General features: G+C 37.0%; 1 long non-coding RNA gene across 2 annotated transcripts; it reads left to right on the plus strand.

The window, feature by feature from the left end:
- The first annotated feature begins 3,179 nt into the window (after window positions 1-3,179).
- On the plus strand, window positions 3,180-10,197 carry LOC145820301 (uncharacterized). Of its 2 annotated transcripts, XR_014361566.1 has the most exons (4): window positions 3,180-3,242; window positions 5,566-5,650; window positions 5,907-5,951; window positions 8,227-10,197. It is a non-coding gene; the product is annotated as an uncharacterized LOC145820301 (long non-coding RNA). The 2 variants fall into 2 exon arrangements; XR_014361565.1 differs by lacking the exon at window positions 3,180-3,242 and having other exon boundaries at window positions 3,346-5,650.
- Window positions 10,198-13,494: the final 3,297 nt, after the last annotated feature.

Raw genomic sequence — 13,494 nt, forward strand, 5'->3', positions numbered from 1 at the left:
CTCGGGTCCCGCTCGGAAGTGCACGGCCATGCATAGTCTGCCTCTATTTTCCCTGCTCTGCCTCTCTGAAGACTGCCAAAGTCTCAAGGATGCCTCTCTGGATACTGGGAATCACCATCGGCTGAGTAGAATTACTACCGGCAGTGGTATGTGGTCACCGGCACAAAATGAATCCATCGGCTAGTGATTTACTGCCGGTCAGCAATTTATACTGCCGGTCGGCAAAGAATGCCTGCAGAACTTGCAACTCACAACAGTAGAGGACAGAACTTGCATGGCAATACAATTCAAGCAATGTATGCACCAATCATGTCCCCTATCATGTTTGTGACTCAAAAGGACATATGTCTCGATTCTCGGACCGCCAATCACGCATTTTCATGCATGACGGCCCAAAGAATCAAGTGTGCAACTTTCATGTCAAATGAAATGCAAACCAAACAAACAAACCAAGGCCCAATTCCTATCACCAAGTCAAGGAATAAGGCATGCATGCAAGATGCAATGCAACCTAGGCGTGCGAGCTAAGGATGCAACATGGCATGGCAAGACACTTATGCAAGCATACAAGCAAACATGAGGCAATGCAAATTGATGGAAATGTGGACTTATACATGATTTAGGCAACTCTAAATAGGCCTAAAACAGTGGCCAAAGTGACCAAAATAAAGGACTAGACACATACACATGCACATGTTAAAGGAGCCAACACTTAGGCACAAATGGGACAACTCTCAAACACATTTGAAAGAAGGTAATCATGGACATATGGCATGCAAGGTAAGCATTGAAAATCATGTAAGGATGGTACCAAACCAAGCAAACAAAATAGACTAAACATGCAATAAATGGCCCAAGTGCTTGAAGCAAGTCAAAGGGGCTTGAACCATGACCAAGCCAACCAAGCCTCACAAGGCTAAGAGGACTTAAAAAAGGCTCAAGGCAGACCTAGACCATGCAAAGGGGACTCTTAGATGGCATCTAAGTGGCTCAAAATCAAAAGCATGCACAATGACCAAAACATGGAGCATGCAAGTCAAGCTTCCAAAGCTTCAAAGAGGTGTCCAAAGCAAGCATACAAGCATGTCAAAGGGACTGAAATTATGCTATAAATGATGCCAAATCATTAGAATAAAGCAAGTAGTGCATGCTACATACTCACACACTTGAGGCCAACAAGCCGGAATGCAAAGGAGCTATACTAAGCATGCCAAATCCGACCCAAGCAACCTAGGACAGACCTTAAACATGGCAAAATGAGCACAAAACCTTCACAAGGCTAAGCCTAAAACATGCTAGAACAAAGGCTAACAACCTAAGGCATATTAAGGCAATAACATGGCATTACATGGTAGGTATGCTAAGCATGCATGGTGTACCAAAACCAACACACAACAAGGTTATATCATGGCATAATAAGCATGGAAAACAGCCAAGACATGATCAATACACACTCTAACATGATGCTCTCTCAAGAGGCCAAAAAGGGTCCCTTTCAAGGACAACAAGGAGAGGGGGTGGCCCTTCCCTTTTGGAGACTTCATGGCACCATCTCCGCCACTGAAATCCCTCAAGATTTCAGTGGTGAAGAGGCCCAAACACCAAAGTCTCGAAACTTGCACAAAATAGCACAAAATGGGGCCTTTCAAGGCCTAAGAGGGGTCGAACACCTCCAACCACAAAACACTCTAAACAAACAATTTAGAGGGCCTAAAAACAGAACTTTTTTGTATTATACACTAAGCTCAAAAATGATTTTAAGACAGGTAGAAAAGCAATGCAAAAATGGGGAATAAAAGGGAAGCTTCTCACCCTTGTAGACCACCTTCACAAATGATGCTCCAACAGCCCCTTTTAGGTTGAAAACAGCTCCAAAACTTCAAAACCAACCTCTTAGAACCTCAGTAGCTAAGTGAAGGTGAAATACTATGTGTTTGTGTGCAATAGTAAGACACAAACACACTTAAGCACACACAAGAGGGAGATATAGAGATAGAAAGTGTATGGATTCTAACCCTAGAACTCAAAACCCTAAAAATGGTTGTCTAAAAATATCTAAAGTGTCTCAAGTGTTTAACCCTTAAGGCCAAGAGAGAAGACTCTCTCTTATAGAGCCTTTTGTCTTGTAAAGCTTACAAGACAAGCTTCTAAAGAGAGAGATCCCTCCATACACGTGTATGGAGGGGAGCCAAATGCAAGACAGCTGTGATAAAATATCTGCAAAAGCAGATGCACAGTAGTCGGCCGGCCAAAGATGCCATTTTGGCAAAAAGGAGTGCCGACCGGCAACAAAATGTGCCGACCGGCAAAAATAGATTGCCGATGGAAACAAAAACCAGCCGGTGGCCTCTGGCCATGGCCGGCAATGTGTGGGGATGCCTCACAAGGCATTCCCTGCCCCTCCAAGGCAAAACACAAGTGTTTGGTGCAAAACCAGACACAAAACGGTCAAGTTCGGAGATCCTGAGGCAGGGCGCGTAGCCGAGACCTCCGGGAACTCCAAACGAACACAAACAAGGGTAATCACCAAGTGTTCCAATGGTGACGTCCAAGTCTTGAGGACGGTCAAAAATGGGGTGTCTACAGAGTTGTAAGCCCACTAGATAGTGGCAAAGCCATCTTTTCTAAAGCCCACTTGAGGGTGGCAAAACCTGCATTTTAGCCTACTTGCGAGTAGCAAACCAATTTCAAAACAAACATGCAATGTTTTGTTCCAATTTAGGCGATTTGGTCTATACTTGTTTGCTGTGCGCATAACATAGTAATTCTAGGCCAATAACCGGAATAGGAACACATAATGCTTTCAAAACAAGATATCATGGTTAGTAGAGGCCGATCTTTGATCGGGCGAGCGGCGGTGCTCATAGCTGACCTTCCCCAATCGTACCCAAGTTCCCGAGCCAAGGCAACTTTGGTGATGACGGACATGTGGCCTTTGGCACCGAGTCAGGGTTTCCTAAATTTTCCAAAATAAAATATTTAGGTGGCGACTCTGTATCTGGCAAAGCAGTCCATGTTTGGCACTTCTTTCTAAAAAATCAGTTTTCCAAAACGATTTGCCGAATTTGGACTCTTTGGTTTAGATTAAGAACCGTGATAATTTGAGAGTCCTGAACTGTAGTGAACCTAATATGAAAAGAACGAGACTCATCCTCCCAGGGCGTTCGGGGACGTCTACAATTAGCAGCAGATGGGAGGCAAGTTGTTGCACGAGCAAAGTCTGAAACAACAAATTATGAAAGGTTTACATTATGAATGATGAAAAAACTATCAAGTAAAAAGAAAATATATAGACAATAGATATTTATTCCATATTTTAGTTTTCCTCTTAGGAATTTATGGATGAAATTTTTTAATAGTTCTTCTAATTCTGATATGAATTGATGAAATTTTTTAATAGTTCTTCTAATTCTGATATGAATTATTACTTTTGTAATGAGGTCTTACTATGCTTATGTCTAATAGGTAGTGGTAATGTAATGTAGGTATTTAACAAACATATTACAACTAAACGGCAAATAATTCTTGCTATATTTATATATAAAATACATTAACAATAGGCGCTCAAGCAATAGGCACTCCGAACCTTAAACTTTTCTATGTGCCTTGCTTCCACATCTAGTTATGCTTTCACTTAGTCTAACTAAGGGGGTGTGGTGGGGTGAAGAGGAGAAGGGAGGGGGAACAGAGAGATGGCTACAATGAATATCAAGAGGTTTTAGAAGAGATTTTTTGTCTTTTCACCCATAGGGAAGATGAGGGCATTTGTCTTTTTATGATTGGATATCAATGGCATTCATGTCTACACGCAAAACAAGTGAAAAATAGGGAATGGAGTAAACTAATTTGGTGACCTCAGCAAATATTCATTAGCCTCATTGATGGTCAATTAACACAACATGAAATTTGAAATTCAAAAATGAACCAGAAAGAGAAACCACATGGAGGTCCTTGTAATTGTCACTAATCTTAGGGGAGGTTAGTGTAATTTAGCCAAAAGAAAAGCTAATACCTATATGAAATCTCAAACATTCTGTATGAAAAGTGGCTTTCAGACAACAGGACACGGTAATGAACTGTATGGAAGGAACAACAAAACAAATGGTGGGACATGGCTAATAAAGTGATTCTGCCACTGGATTAGTTTGTACTTCATGTTCTTATACCATCCTCTCATTGTGCAATGCATATTACTTTTTTATGTATAGTATCTTTGGAAAATCCATGGTTTGGAATTTGGGTGATACTTGATGTCACTTTCTTCCTCCTATCATTTTGATGTATGTTGTCTTGCTAAGCTGTAATATCATGGTACTTGATTTTAATATTTTATGGTTTTTACCATTACATAAAAACCTTTCACGTCTAGAGCTATACAAAGTTTTTTAAAATTAGGGATACAATTTTGGAAATTGCTAAATCCAGTTTTCCATCTCATATGGGTGTGCCCACAATTAGAAATTGAGGGTTGTAGATACAACCATATAAGTTGTAGACTCTGCTTCTGAACTTTTACCATATAGTTTCTTAGGGATGGTCTTTGAATTCATCACAAATGATTATTGTATAAATGATCTGTAAGGGAATTCGTTGACTACATCTTCAAACTTTATATGTACCTTTTGGTTCCTTCCCCCCTGAATGACATTGACTTTTAAGAATTTACTTTTCTGTTAAAACAAACCTTCTTAAAATGCTTACATACATATTGCAACTATATGGTAACCACTACACTAGTAAGTGCCACATACATTGGACATAAATTCAAAGAATTAGTTAATCATAGAACGCACTTCTACTAAAGTGGTTATTCTTGCCATTGGAGGTTTCCAGCTCTTTTTAGGAGTTTTGTGTACTTTATCATTTTCTTTTCTTTTCTTGGATTACTCAAATCAGGAATTCGAAGAAAGTTCTACTCCCTATGCACTACACCTTTTTTTTTTTTGCCTTGTCTAAGAATTGCTCTTCCTCTTTGAAGAAATATTAAGATTATATTACATTCATATCCCATGGTTAGCTTATTATTTTGTGTTTGTTTTGTCTTTCCCCACTATTTTGTAACTAGTTTTATTCTATTGAAGGGCTCTTTATGTATCTTTCTTTTTCTGGTCCTCTCTTAGTGAAGTTTTCCTTTTTTATTTATATTTAATAGGATTTTCAATTTGAGATATAAAGTTGATACTAAATAAATATTCATATGATGAAATATGTTTCCGGAGTTAAATTTTTTTTCTCCACCTCCTGCTTAAACTTGGAGGCATTTTTATTTTGAGTCCATATCAAGACACCGTAAACTACAAATTGATAATAAATATATTTATTATCCTGTTTTTACATCTCGCTGTCAATAAAGATTTTGTGATGATCTTGTTGTGCAGTACTTACGGTGAACCCATTCATGTGAAGGAACTTGTTGAACATGTTGCTAGTTATGTGCATCTATGCACACTCCATTGGTGGCTCTGGTGTTGGAAGCATTATCCTTATTGTTTGTAGCATCTTTATGCCTTTTTAAGTCGCTCTGTTTTATTTATTTATTGGATAAAATAATGTTTGATGTGGCAGACCTTTTGGATGTGGAGTGATTCTTGGAGGTTATGACAGAGATGGGCCACAGTTATACATGATTGAGCCTTCTGGGATTTCATATGTAAGTTAATTTTTGTCAGTGTCATTCTTGCATGTATTGTCTTTCCATATACCTCCTAATTTGCATAATAGCAACCCTCGTTTTTGACAAGTTGCATCTGTCATAAATTTGTGATGACTAAATAGACTTCATTTGTGATGACCCAATCTTTCCCCTCCCAAACACACATTAATGTGTACTATATGGGCTTTTTTTTTTTGATGTGCTATTTGGATATAGTTTAATTTGCTGTGTTGCCTAAAAAATTGTAACAGAGGTATTTTGGTGCTGTGATTGGGAAAGGAAAGCAGGCTGCTAAAAGGTAAGTCACTCACATCTTATTTCGTCTTGAGGAATCTTAGTTCCTCTCTAGTTGATCGAAATTTCAATATGATGTGCATGGAGAATCTATCTAATTATATGACATGGTGAGAACCATATCTTCCATGCATCTTTTGGAAAATTATCCTGATTTTTGTATTAAGAAAAATTGTAAAACTCACGTTATGGTTGTTGAATAGTGTGTGGTGTCAGGTCTTAAAACTCTATTCTTGTATATTTTGAGTTGTGTTATGTTGTTTTGTTAAATACAATATTTTATAGATAAATGAATATCTACAATTAACATTTCATGCTCAAAGTACAATTTGACAATTTATCATCTTTTCATAAACATTGTTGTCAAATCGCGAATCAAATCGTGAATCATTTTGGTAAAATAGTGAATCGTGAATCATAAGATTCACTTTATTTAATATAATATATAATTTTATATATCTATATACATAAAAAATTCTAAAAGATTATACTGTACAATTATATGTATGTGTGTAAATGAGAAGGCATATAAATAATGATCTATAAAGTATTAGACATTCTAAAATATTAATTTCACTCCACTATTCTGTTGTTTCTGATCATTTTGATATGTAGGTGTTTTATGTTTTAGAGTAAGAATGGCAATGGTGAAAGTTTGGAAGACTGGGAACTTAGCTTAGTTATATTCAAATCATGAATTAGAATTTTTTTTTTTAATAGGCTTGTAAGGTGGATAGCTATTTTTTTTTCTTTTATCTCTTCTACTCTTGTGTACATTTACCCAGGTGGACTATTATTATTGATGGCTTGTGCTAGTAGCTAAGCTGGTATGGCATGGGTTTGTTTTGATAAGAGCAGAGTTGAGTTGGAATTGAGTGCGTATCATGCATGCGGAAGCGATGGGGTGTGATTGATATAAAGCTTCTTAGTTCTAAGTTTGTTTATTTATGTATTCTGAAAGTTCAGTGGCTATATGTTCTTGCAAAGAAAGTTTGTAAAATTGAATATGGTGTTTCAATTCTAAAAAAAAAAAAAAAAAAAAAAAAGAAAAGAAAAGAAAAGAAAATATGATGGTGTTTGTCTTAGTAATATATGATAAATTGATAATGATTATTGTTTTATCCAAAAATAAATTAAAAATCAAAAAGAGACTTCTGATTGATTGATACTTTTTAAATAGGAATCAATGAAATTAGGAATATTTTGTGTGTTTTGATACATCATCATGTGTCCTATTTTTATTTTTTTATTTTTTTTGAAAAAAAAAGCTACCACGGCGTTTTCAAACGCCACTAATAGTGTCAGTAGAAGATATTTTACTATATTTAGCGACGTTTTTAAAAAGTCTTGTATTGGTTTTTAGCAACGTTTATGAAGCAATGTGAAGACATAGCGACGGTCACGTCTTCGGCGTTTGGGTTGAAGCGCCACAATAACTTCTAGCGTCATTTTTCAGAGCTACAATGGCATTTTTTAAACGCCACTAATGATAGAATTTCCTGTAATGATTATAACTATCTGATTCGTAAATGGCTTGAAAAAGTGATTGATAAGCACGAACCCATAAGATTGGACCGATGGTCGTTTTGTATGAATACAAAATAGGCCTAAGGTCGTTTGGTATGTTTGATGAGAATATGAAAAGGGCTCAAGGCCATTTGATATATTTGACAAGGACACGGAATGGCCCTAAGGCCGTTTAGAATATTTGACAAGATAGACTTGAGGTCATCTTACATGTGAAATGGACTGAAGGTCGTTTTGTATGAGTGTTAAATGGACCAAAGGTCATTTTGAATAAAGAATTGATTAGACCAAAGGTCATTTTGAATATGAACATGATCATGATTATAAATGCGTGAGTGAATATGAATATCGAAATGATGGACCTAAGGTCATTTTTTACATATGATGTGAAGAACCGGATGGTCATTTGTGCATAGATCCATTAAATGTAAACATGATTTTGAATTTGAATATGCGCATGAACAAGAATATGGAAATGTTGGACCCGAGATCGTTTAGGACATACGTCATCAACAGTTATGAAAAATGTTTGGACCTAAGGTCATTTCGTCTCTTTAACATGTTCCAAGTATAATAGATTGGACCCGAGGTCGTTTCGTTATGATTTTCTTAAGTACGTTATGAATGGCAATTGCATTCCATATGTACTAAGTACAAGTAAGATTGATTTAAATACGAATCTCATTCATTAACCTCTTCACTCTGATATTATTTACTGGGTGTTAGCTCACTCTTTATTTATATGTATTTAGGTGAGCAGCGGGATGTCCAGCCCCAGCTCTAGTGATGTGAGAGAGAACCAAGTTTTGAGAGGTCAACCCAGAATGCCTTACGGAAGAGGCTTTATTCCTAATCTTTTGTTTGTCCTTGGGTTACTGTTGTCGATCATGTATGACTGTTATGTATTTAAGTTTTTGACTTGGAAGACTATGTGATGAATGTTCCTAGACATGTATGATATTGTTTTGTATAAATGTGTGAGTTATTATTAATATGAGTAAAAAAAATTTATTCTGTGCCATTTATGCACAAGCTCATTAGACAACGATTTACATTTTGCTTTCGCTTTGGACCCTTATTATTAATCATGGTTCGATTTCTGTCGAGACCGTAGGTAATCTCATGATTACTGGCCGATTATGATCCTAATATATCGGGGTGGGTTCAAAGCATGACAGAATGGTATCAGAGCAAGAGTTAATAACTTACATACTTGTCCAAGTGAGCAATAGAGTGTCTAGAAAAGACTTTAGTTGCATTCATGATGTCAATATATGCTTGAATGCATTAAGAATATTCTAGTTATGTGACTACATGATATATGAACTGTTGCCTATCTGCATATGCGTGCTCTTTCTGTCTATATGGATATTGTGTACATTGTTTTTGTATGAAATATAATGCAAGTCTTAGCAGATAATGGTGAAAACAAGAGCCTAGGAGATAAAGGAATCCTCTACAGCTAGACTGGATAGAATGAAAAGGTTGATACAGGACATGGCAGAAACATTGTGGCAACAATAGCAGTGGCAACAACAGTGGCAACAACCTCTACCCCCACCTCCGGTACAGCTTGTGCAACATTTGCAAAATGATTACCGAATAATAGCTCTTACCAAGGAGTTTAAGAAGATGAAACCACCGACATTCCATGGGGGAGTGGATCCATCGAAGGCTGAGGCTTGGGTCCTCGGCATAGAAAAGCTATTTGAACTATTTCTATGCCTCGAAGCACAGAAAGTACAGTTGGCAACATTCATGCTTGAAGATGAAACGAGGAGGTGGTGGATGTTAATACGTGACAATAACAAAGGTATTGAGTGGGCATGGTTTTTGGAGATCTTCTACGATAAATACTTTCCATAATGTGCTCGTGATAGAAAAGTGTCTGAATTTGAGGGACTCAAACAAAGCAATATGACTGTGGCATAATACGATGCGAAGTTTATAGAATTGGTCAAGTTCGCATCGCATATGGTCGACATCGACTATAAAAAGGCAAGAAAATTTGAGGGCGGTCGCTGTAATGATATTTAGGAAAGGGTGAATCTATTGAAACTGCCTACTTATGTTGATGTACTAGACTAAGCTTTAATGTTAGAAACCGATATGGCCAATCAGAGTAAACCACCAACTGATTGGAAAAGTAAGAGACAAGACTTTTTCTAAAAGAAGTGATCATCAGAAAAGTGGAATACGGGATCCTCAAGAACTTCGGGCTTCACCAAAGATACGACACCAACATGTAATTAGTATGGTAAGAAACATCGTAGGGTTTGTTACCATATTTCCAGGGCTTGCTTTAAATGTGGTAAAATGGGACATATGGCAAGGGATTACACCCAAATTGAACAACAAGGAAGTAGTAAACCGGCTGCTAGTTCGACCGGATCCATCCTAAAGCCGGGAAATATACGAGGCCTGCTACTACCAGAGACAAAATGAGACAAGGGAGAATCTTTTCACTCATCCCAAGTGACATGCGAAACACAGAAGCCATTGTCTCAAGTACTATTTCTACACGTAATCAAGATGCTTTTGTGTTAATTGACTTTGGATCAACACATTCCTTTGTGTCTACTACATTTGTATCTAGATTGAATAGACCCCTAGAATCATTACCATACATGTTGTGTTTATCTGCTCCATCTGGAGAATCTATGTTATGTATATCTATGTACCGTATTAGTGATATTCATATTGGCAGTGTTACCTTATGTGCAGATTTGTTACCGTTGGATATTAGGCACTTTGATGTAATTTTAGAAATGGACTGGTTGTAACGTCCTGAAATATTTCAACATGAACTACCCATATTAACTAACATTCACTAAACAATAACATTAATCCTTCCATTTTTACATAGTTGAGAAATGAGTTTATACAAAAGTTTCACATGCGAATATACATTCAATGATAAGAAAACACCTAAATCTATAGCATGTGAAGCATCTAGTCACAAATAATTAAAAGGCCTTAAGGGCTTACATCTTCCAAGGCAATTGCCCAGTTACACAAAATGGTCTTTCAGACCCATACATGTTCAGCCCTTAGCTTACAAAAATTTACAACAAAAATAAGAGAGTTATTTACTCTTCACAAAATATCCACGTCTTCAATTCGGCGGGATCACTACATCTTTACCTACACCAAAATCCTATAGGGGTGAGCATAATGTCCAGTAGAGAATTCTCACAAAGTATATGCAGTTATGCAAACTCTCAATAAAATGTAATGTCAATACCATGCCATGCTCTTTTAAAGAAATTTCATTTCATGCTCTTCTTGAAACCCTCCATTTCTCGATAAAAGCTTGCAATCTCAACACATTTCAAAACTTTCAATTTTAAACAATAGGGCGGTAAATATGACACTGGTAATCCCTAGGCTGGTGTCACAAGTAGACTCTACAAGTACTACCAAATTGTCTATTTTACCAGTATTAACCGGAAGGCTCGACACCTATCCGCGCGGGTTTTTGGTCTTTCACCATGGACACTCAGGCCAATTTATCAAATTCAACTACACCCCCTATCCGGACTTACCACGTATTTACCACATTCACATTACCATAGTTCTCATTGCAATATAATCTTTCTCAAATTAAATGTCTTCCAACACATGTCAAGATGCACAATAATAATAATAACTCAATTGAAACATGATGCAATAATTACTATTTCGTAGCATGTTACTATTCTCAAGATATCTCTACAACAATATCAATTAATCCCATTTCTCATTTCTTCTTTTCAAAGCCATTTCAAAAAATACCCATGTGCCATCAATTCATAGTAACAACAAACTCTCATCATGCACAAATCACTACAAGTTAGCCTCTTTAAGGCAATATGTGATGTTCTCAACATAATTTCCAAGATTTCACAACTTTCACATTCCATTGTACATAATCATTCACTATTTTCCAACAACACATGTTCAAGCATTTAACATTATGTTATAATAACATCTTATGTTTCATACATCAAATAGGTTTCCATTTTTACCAAACATGATATGAGGTTTACCCTCACTCATCCTCTTGACACAAGAAAATAAAGGAATCCATGTATTTTCGTATTTTCCCAAAATCCCCAAGTTTCTAGGGCTTTTCATCAAACCCAACACATTCTCATTTTCCTTCATGGAACCCTTTCAAAAATCCTTTTTTCTTAATTTTAATAGAAGGACAACCCTCTAGGATTTATAAAAAGGTTGAGATACAAACCCACTTTTAAAACTCTCTACATTTTTGCATTACAAAGTTGAAATCAACAAGGCACTAGAAGAAAACTCTTAAAATCATCATCAAAATAGCAAAACTTGTATATATAACTCAAGAATGTCCCTACCTCAAGCTTAATGAAGAAAGAAAGTGAAACCCTAGCTTTGATTGGAAAACTCTTCAATTTCTACTACACCAAGAAGAAGATTAAAGGAGGATGATGATGATCTTGACCTAAAGATTTGCAAAATCAAAGAGCTCTAGTGTTTTGAGGGAGTTTTCTAGAGAGAAGGAGGAGAAAAATAGGGTTTAGAGTGAGAGAGAAATGTCTAAAATGAGAGATACATTTGGACAAAAAGAGGGAAAAAACAAAGTTTTCGGACTGCCCAGGCTACCGCACGTGCAGCGCCTTTCCCGCACCTCCTCTCGCATGTTCCTTTTAGGCAGTGTGCGGCCTCCATCTCCCCTGAATTCCGCACGTGTGGCCTAGCCTCCCGCACGTGCAGCCCCTCTCCCGCCCGTGCGGCCCAAGGCCCCCGCACGTGCGGCAAGCCAACTAGCCCAGAAAAGTTTTTTGTTCAACCCTCGGGCACTCCGGACCTGTTCTCACGCTCTCTGGAACAAGCAAAAATTGACATCGAACCAAATGAGAACAAGAACTCTAATCTAGAGAACCATTTTCGGATGTTTCAAGTACAACGAAGATAAAAGGAGAATGATGGAAGGAAGGAAATAAAGGAAACAAGGACCTGGTCGTCACCTCGTCTAAGTACTGTGCTACGATTGACTGTGTAACAAAATGGGTTCTGTTTAGACTATTAGGACATGATAAATTTGAATTTGTTGGTAATGGTGTAGTGCCTTCACCTTATCTAATTTTAGCAATGAAAGCATGTAAACTGTTTAGGAAGGGGTGTCAAGGTTACTTGTGTAGTATCTTGACTGAGTAATCTATGAATGTTGAAATAGATAATATTCCTATTGTTAGAGAATTTTTAGATATATTCCCAAATGAATTGCCAGGAGAATTGGTTGACAGAGAAATAGAATTTGCTATTGATGTTGCACCGAGCACCTAGCCTATCTCAAAAACTCCTTATAGAATGTCTACTATTGAAATGAAAGAATTGAAAGAATAGTTGCAAGACTTGCTTGATAAAGGATTTATCCGACCGAGCACTTCGCCATGGGGTACACTTGTTTTATTTGTAAAGAAGAAAGACGAGACTTTACGTTTGTGCATTGACTACCGGGAATTGAACAAGGTAACGATAAAAAACAAATACCTTTTGCCCCATATTGACGATTTGTTTGATCAGTTGCAGGATCACAAGTATTTTCAAAAATTGATTTGAGGTCCGGGTACCACTAGTTAAAGGTGAAAGTAGAAGATGTTGAGAAAACTACATTTAGAACAAGGTACGAACATTATGAATTTCTAGTTATGCCATTTGGGGTGACTAATGCACCTGCAACATTTATGGATCTTATGATCTACTTTTTTAAATCCTACCTTGATGAGTTTGTTGTGGTTTTTATTGATGATATTATGATATATTCAAAGAGTAGAATGAAACACGAACAACATTTGAGAACTCTCTTGCAAACACTTAGAGAAAAGAAATTATTTGCTAAACTGCAGAAATGTGAATTTTGGTTGGATGAGGTTGTTTTCTTAGGGCATGTCATCAATAGAGACAGGATTTCTATAGACCTACAGAAGATAGAGGCAATTGTGAATTGGCCTACATCGACAAATGTAATGGAAGTCCGCAATTTCATGGGCTTAGCTAGG

The sequence above is a fragment of the Camellia sinensis genome, chromosome 2 (assembly GCF_055761805.1).
Source record: "Camellia sinensis isolate YWXY chromosome 2, ASM5576180v1, whole genome shotgun sequence".
NCBI classification, from domain to species: domain Eukaryota; kingdom Viridiplantae; phylum Streptophyta; class Magnoliopsida; order Ericales; family Theaceae; genus Camellia; species Camellia sinensis.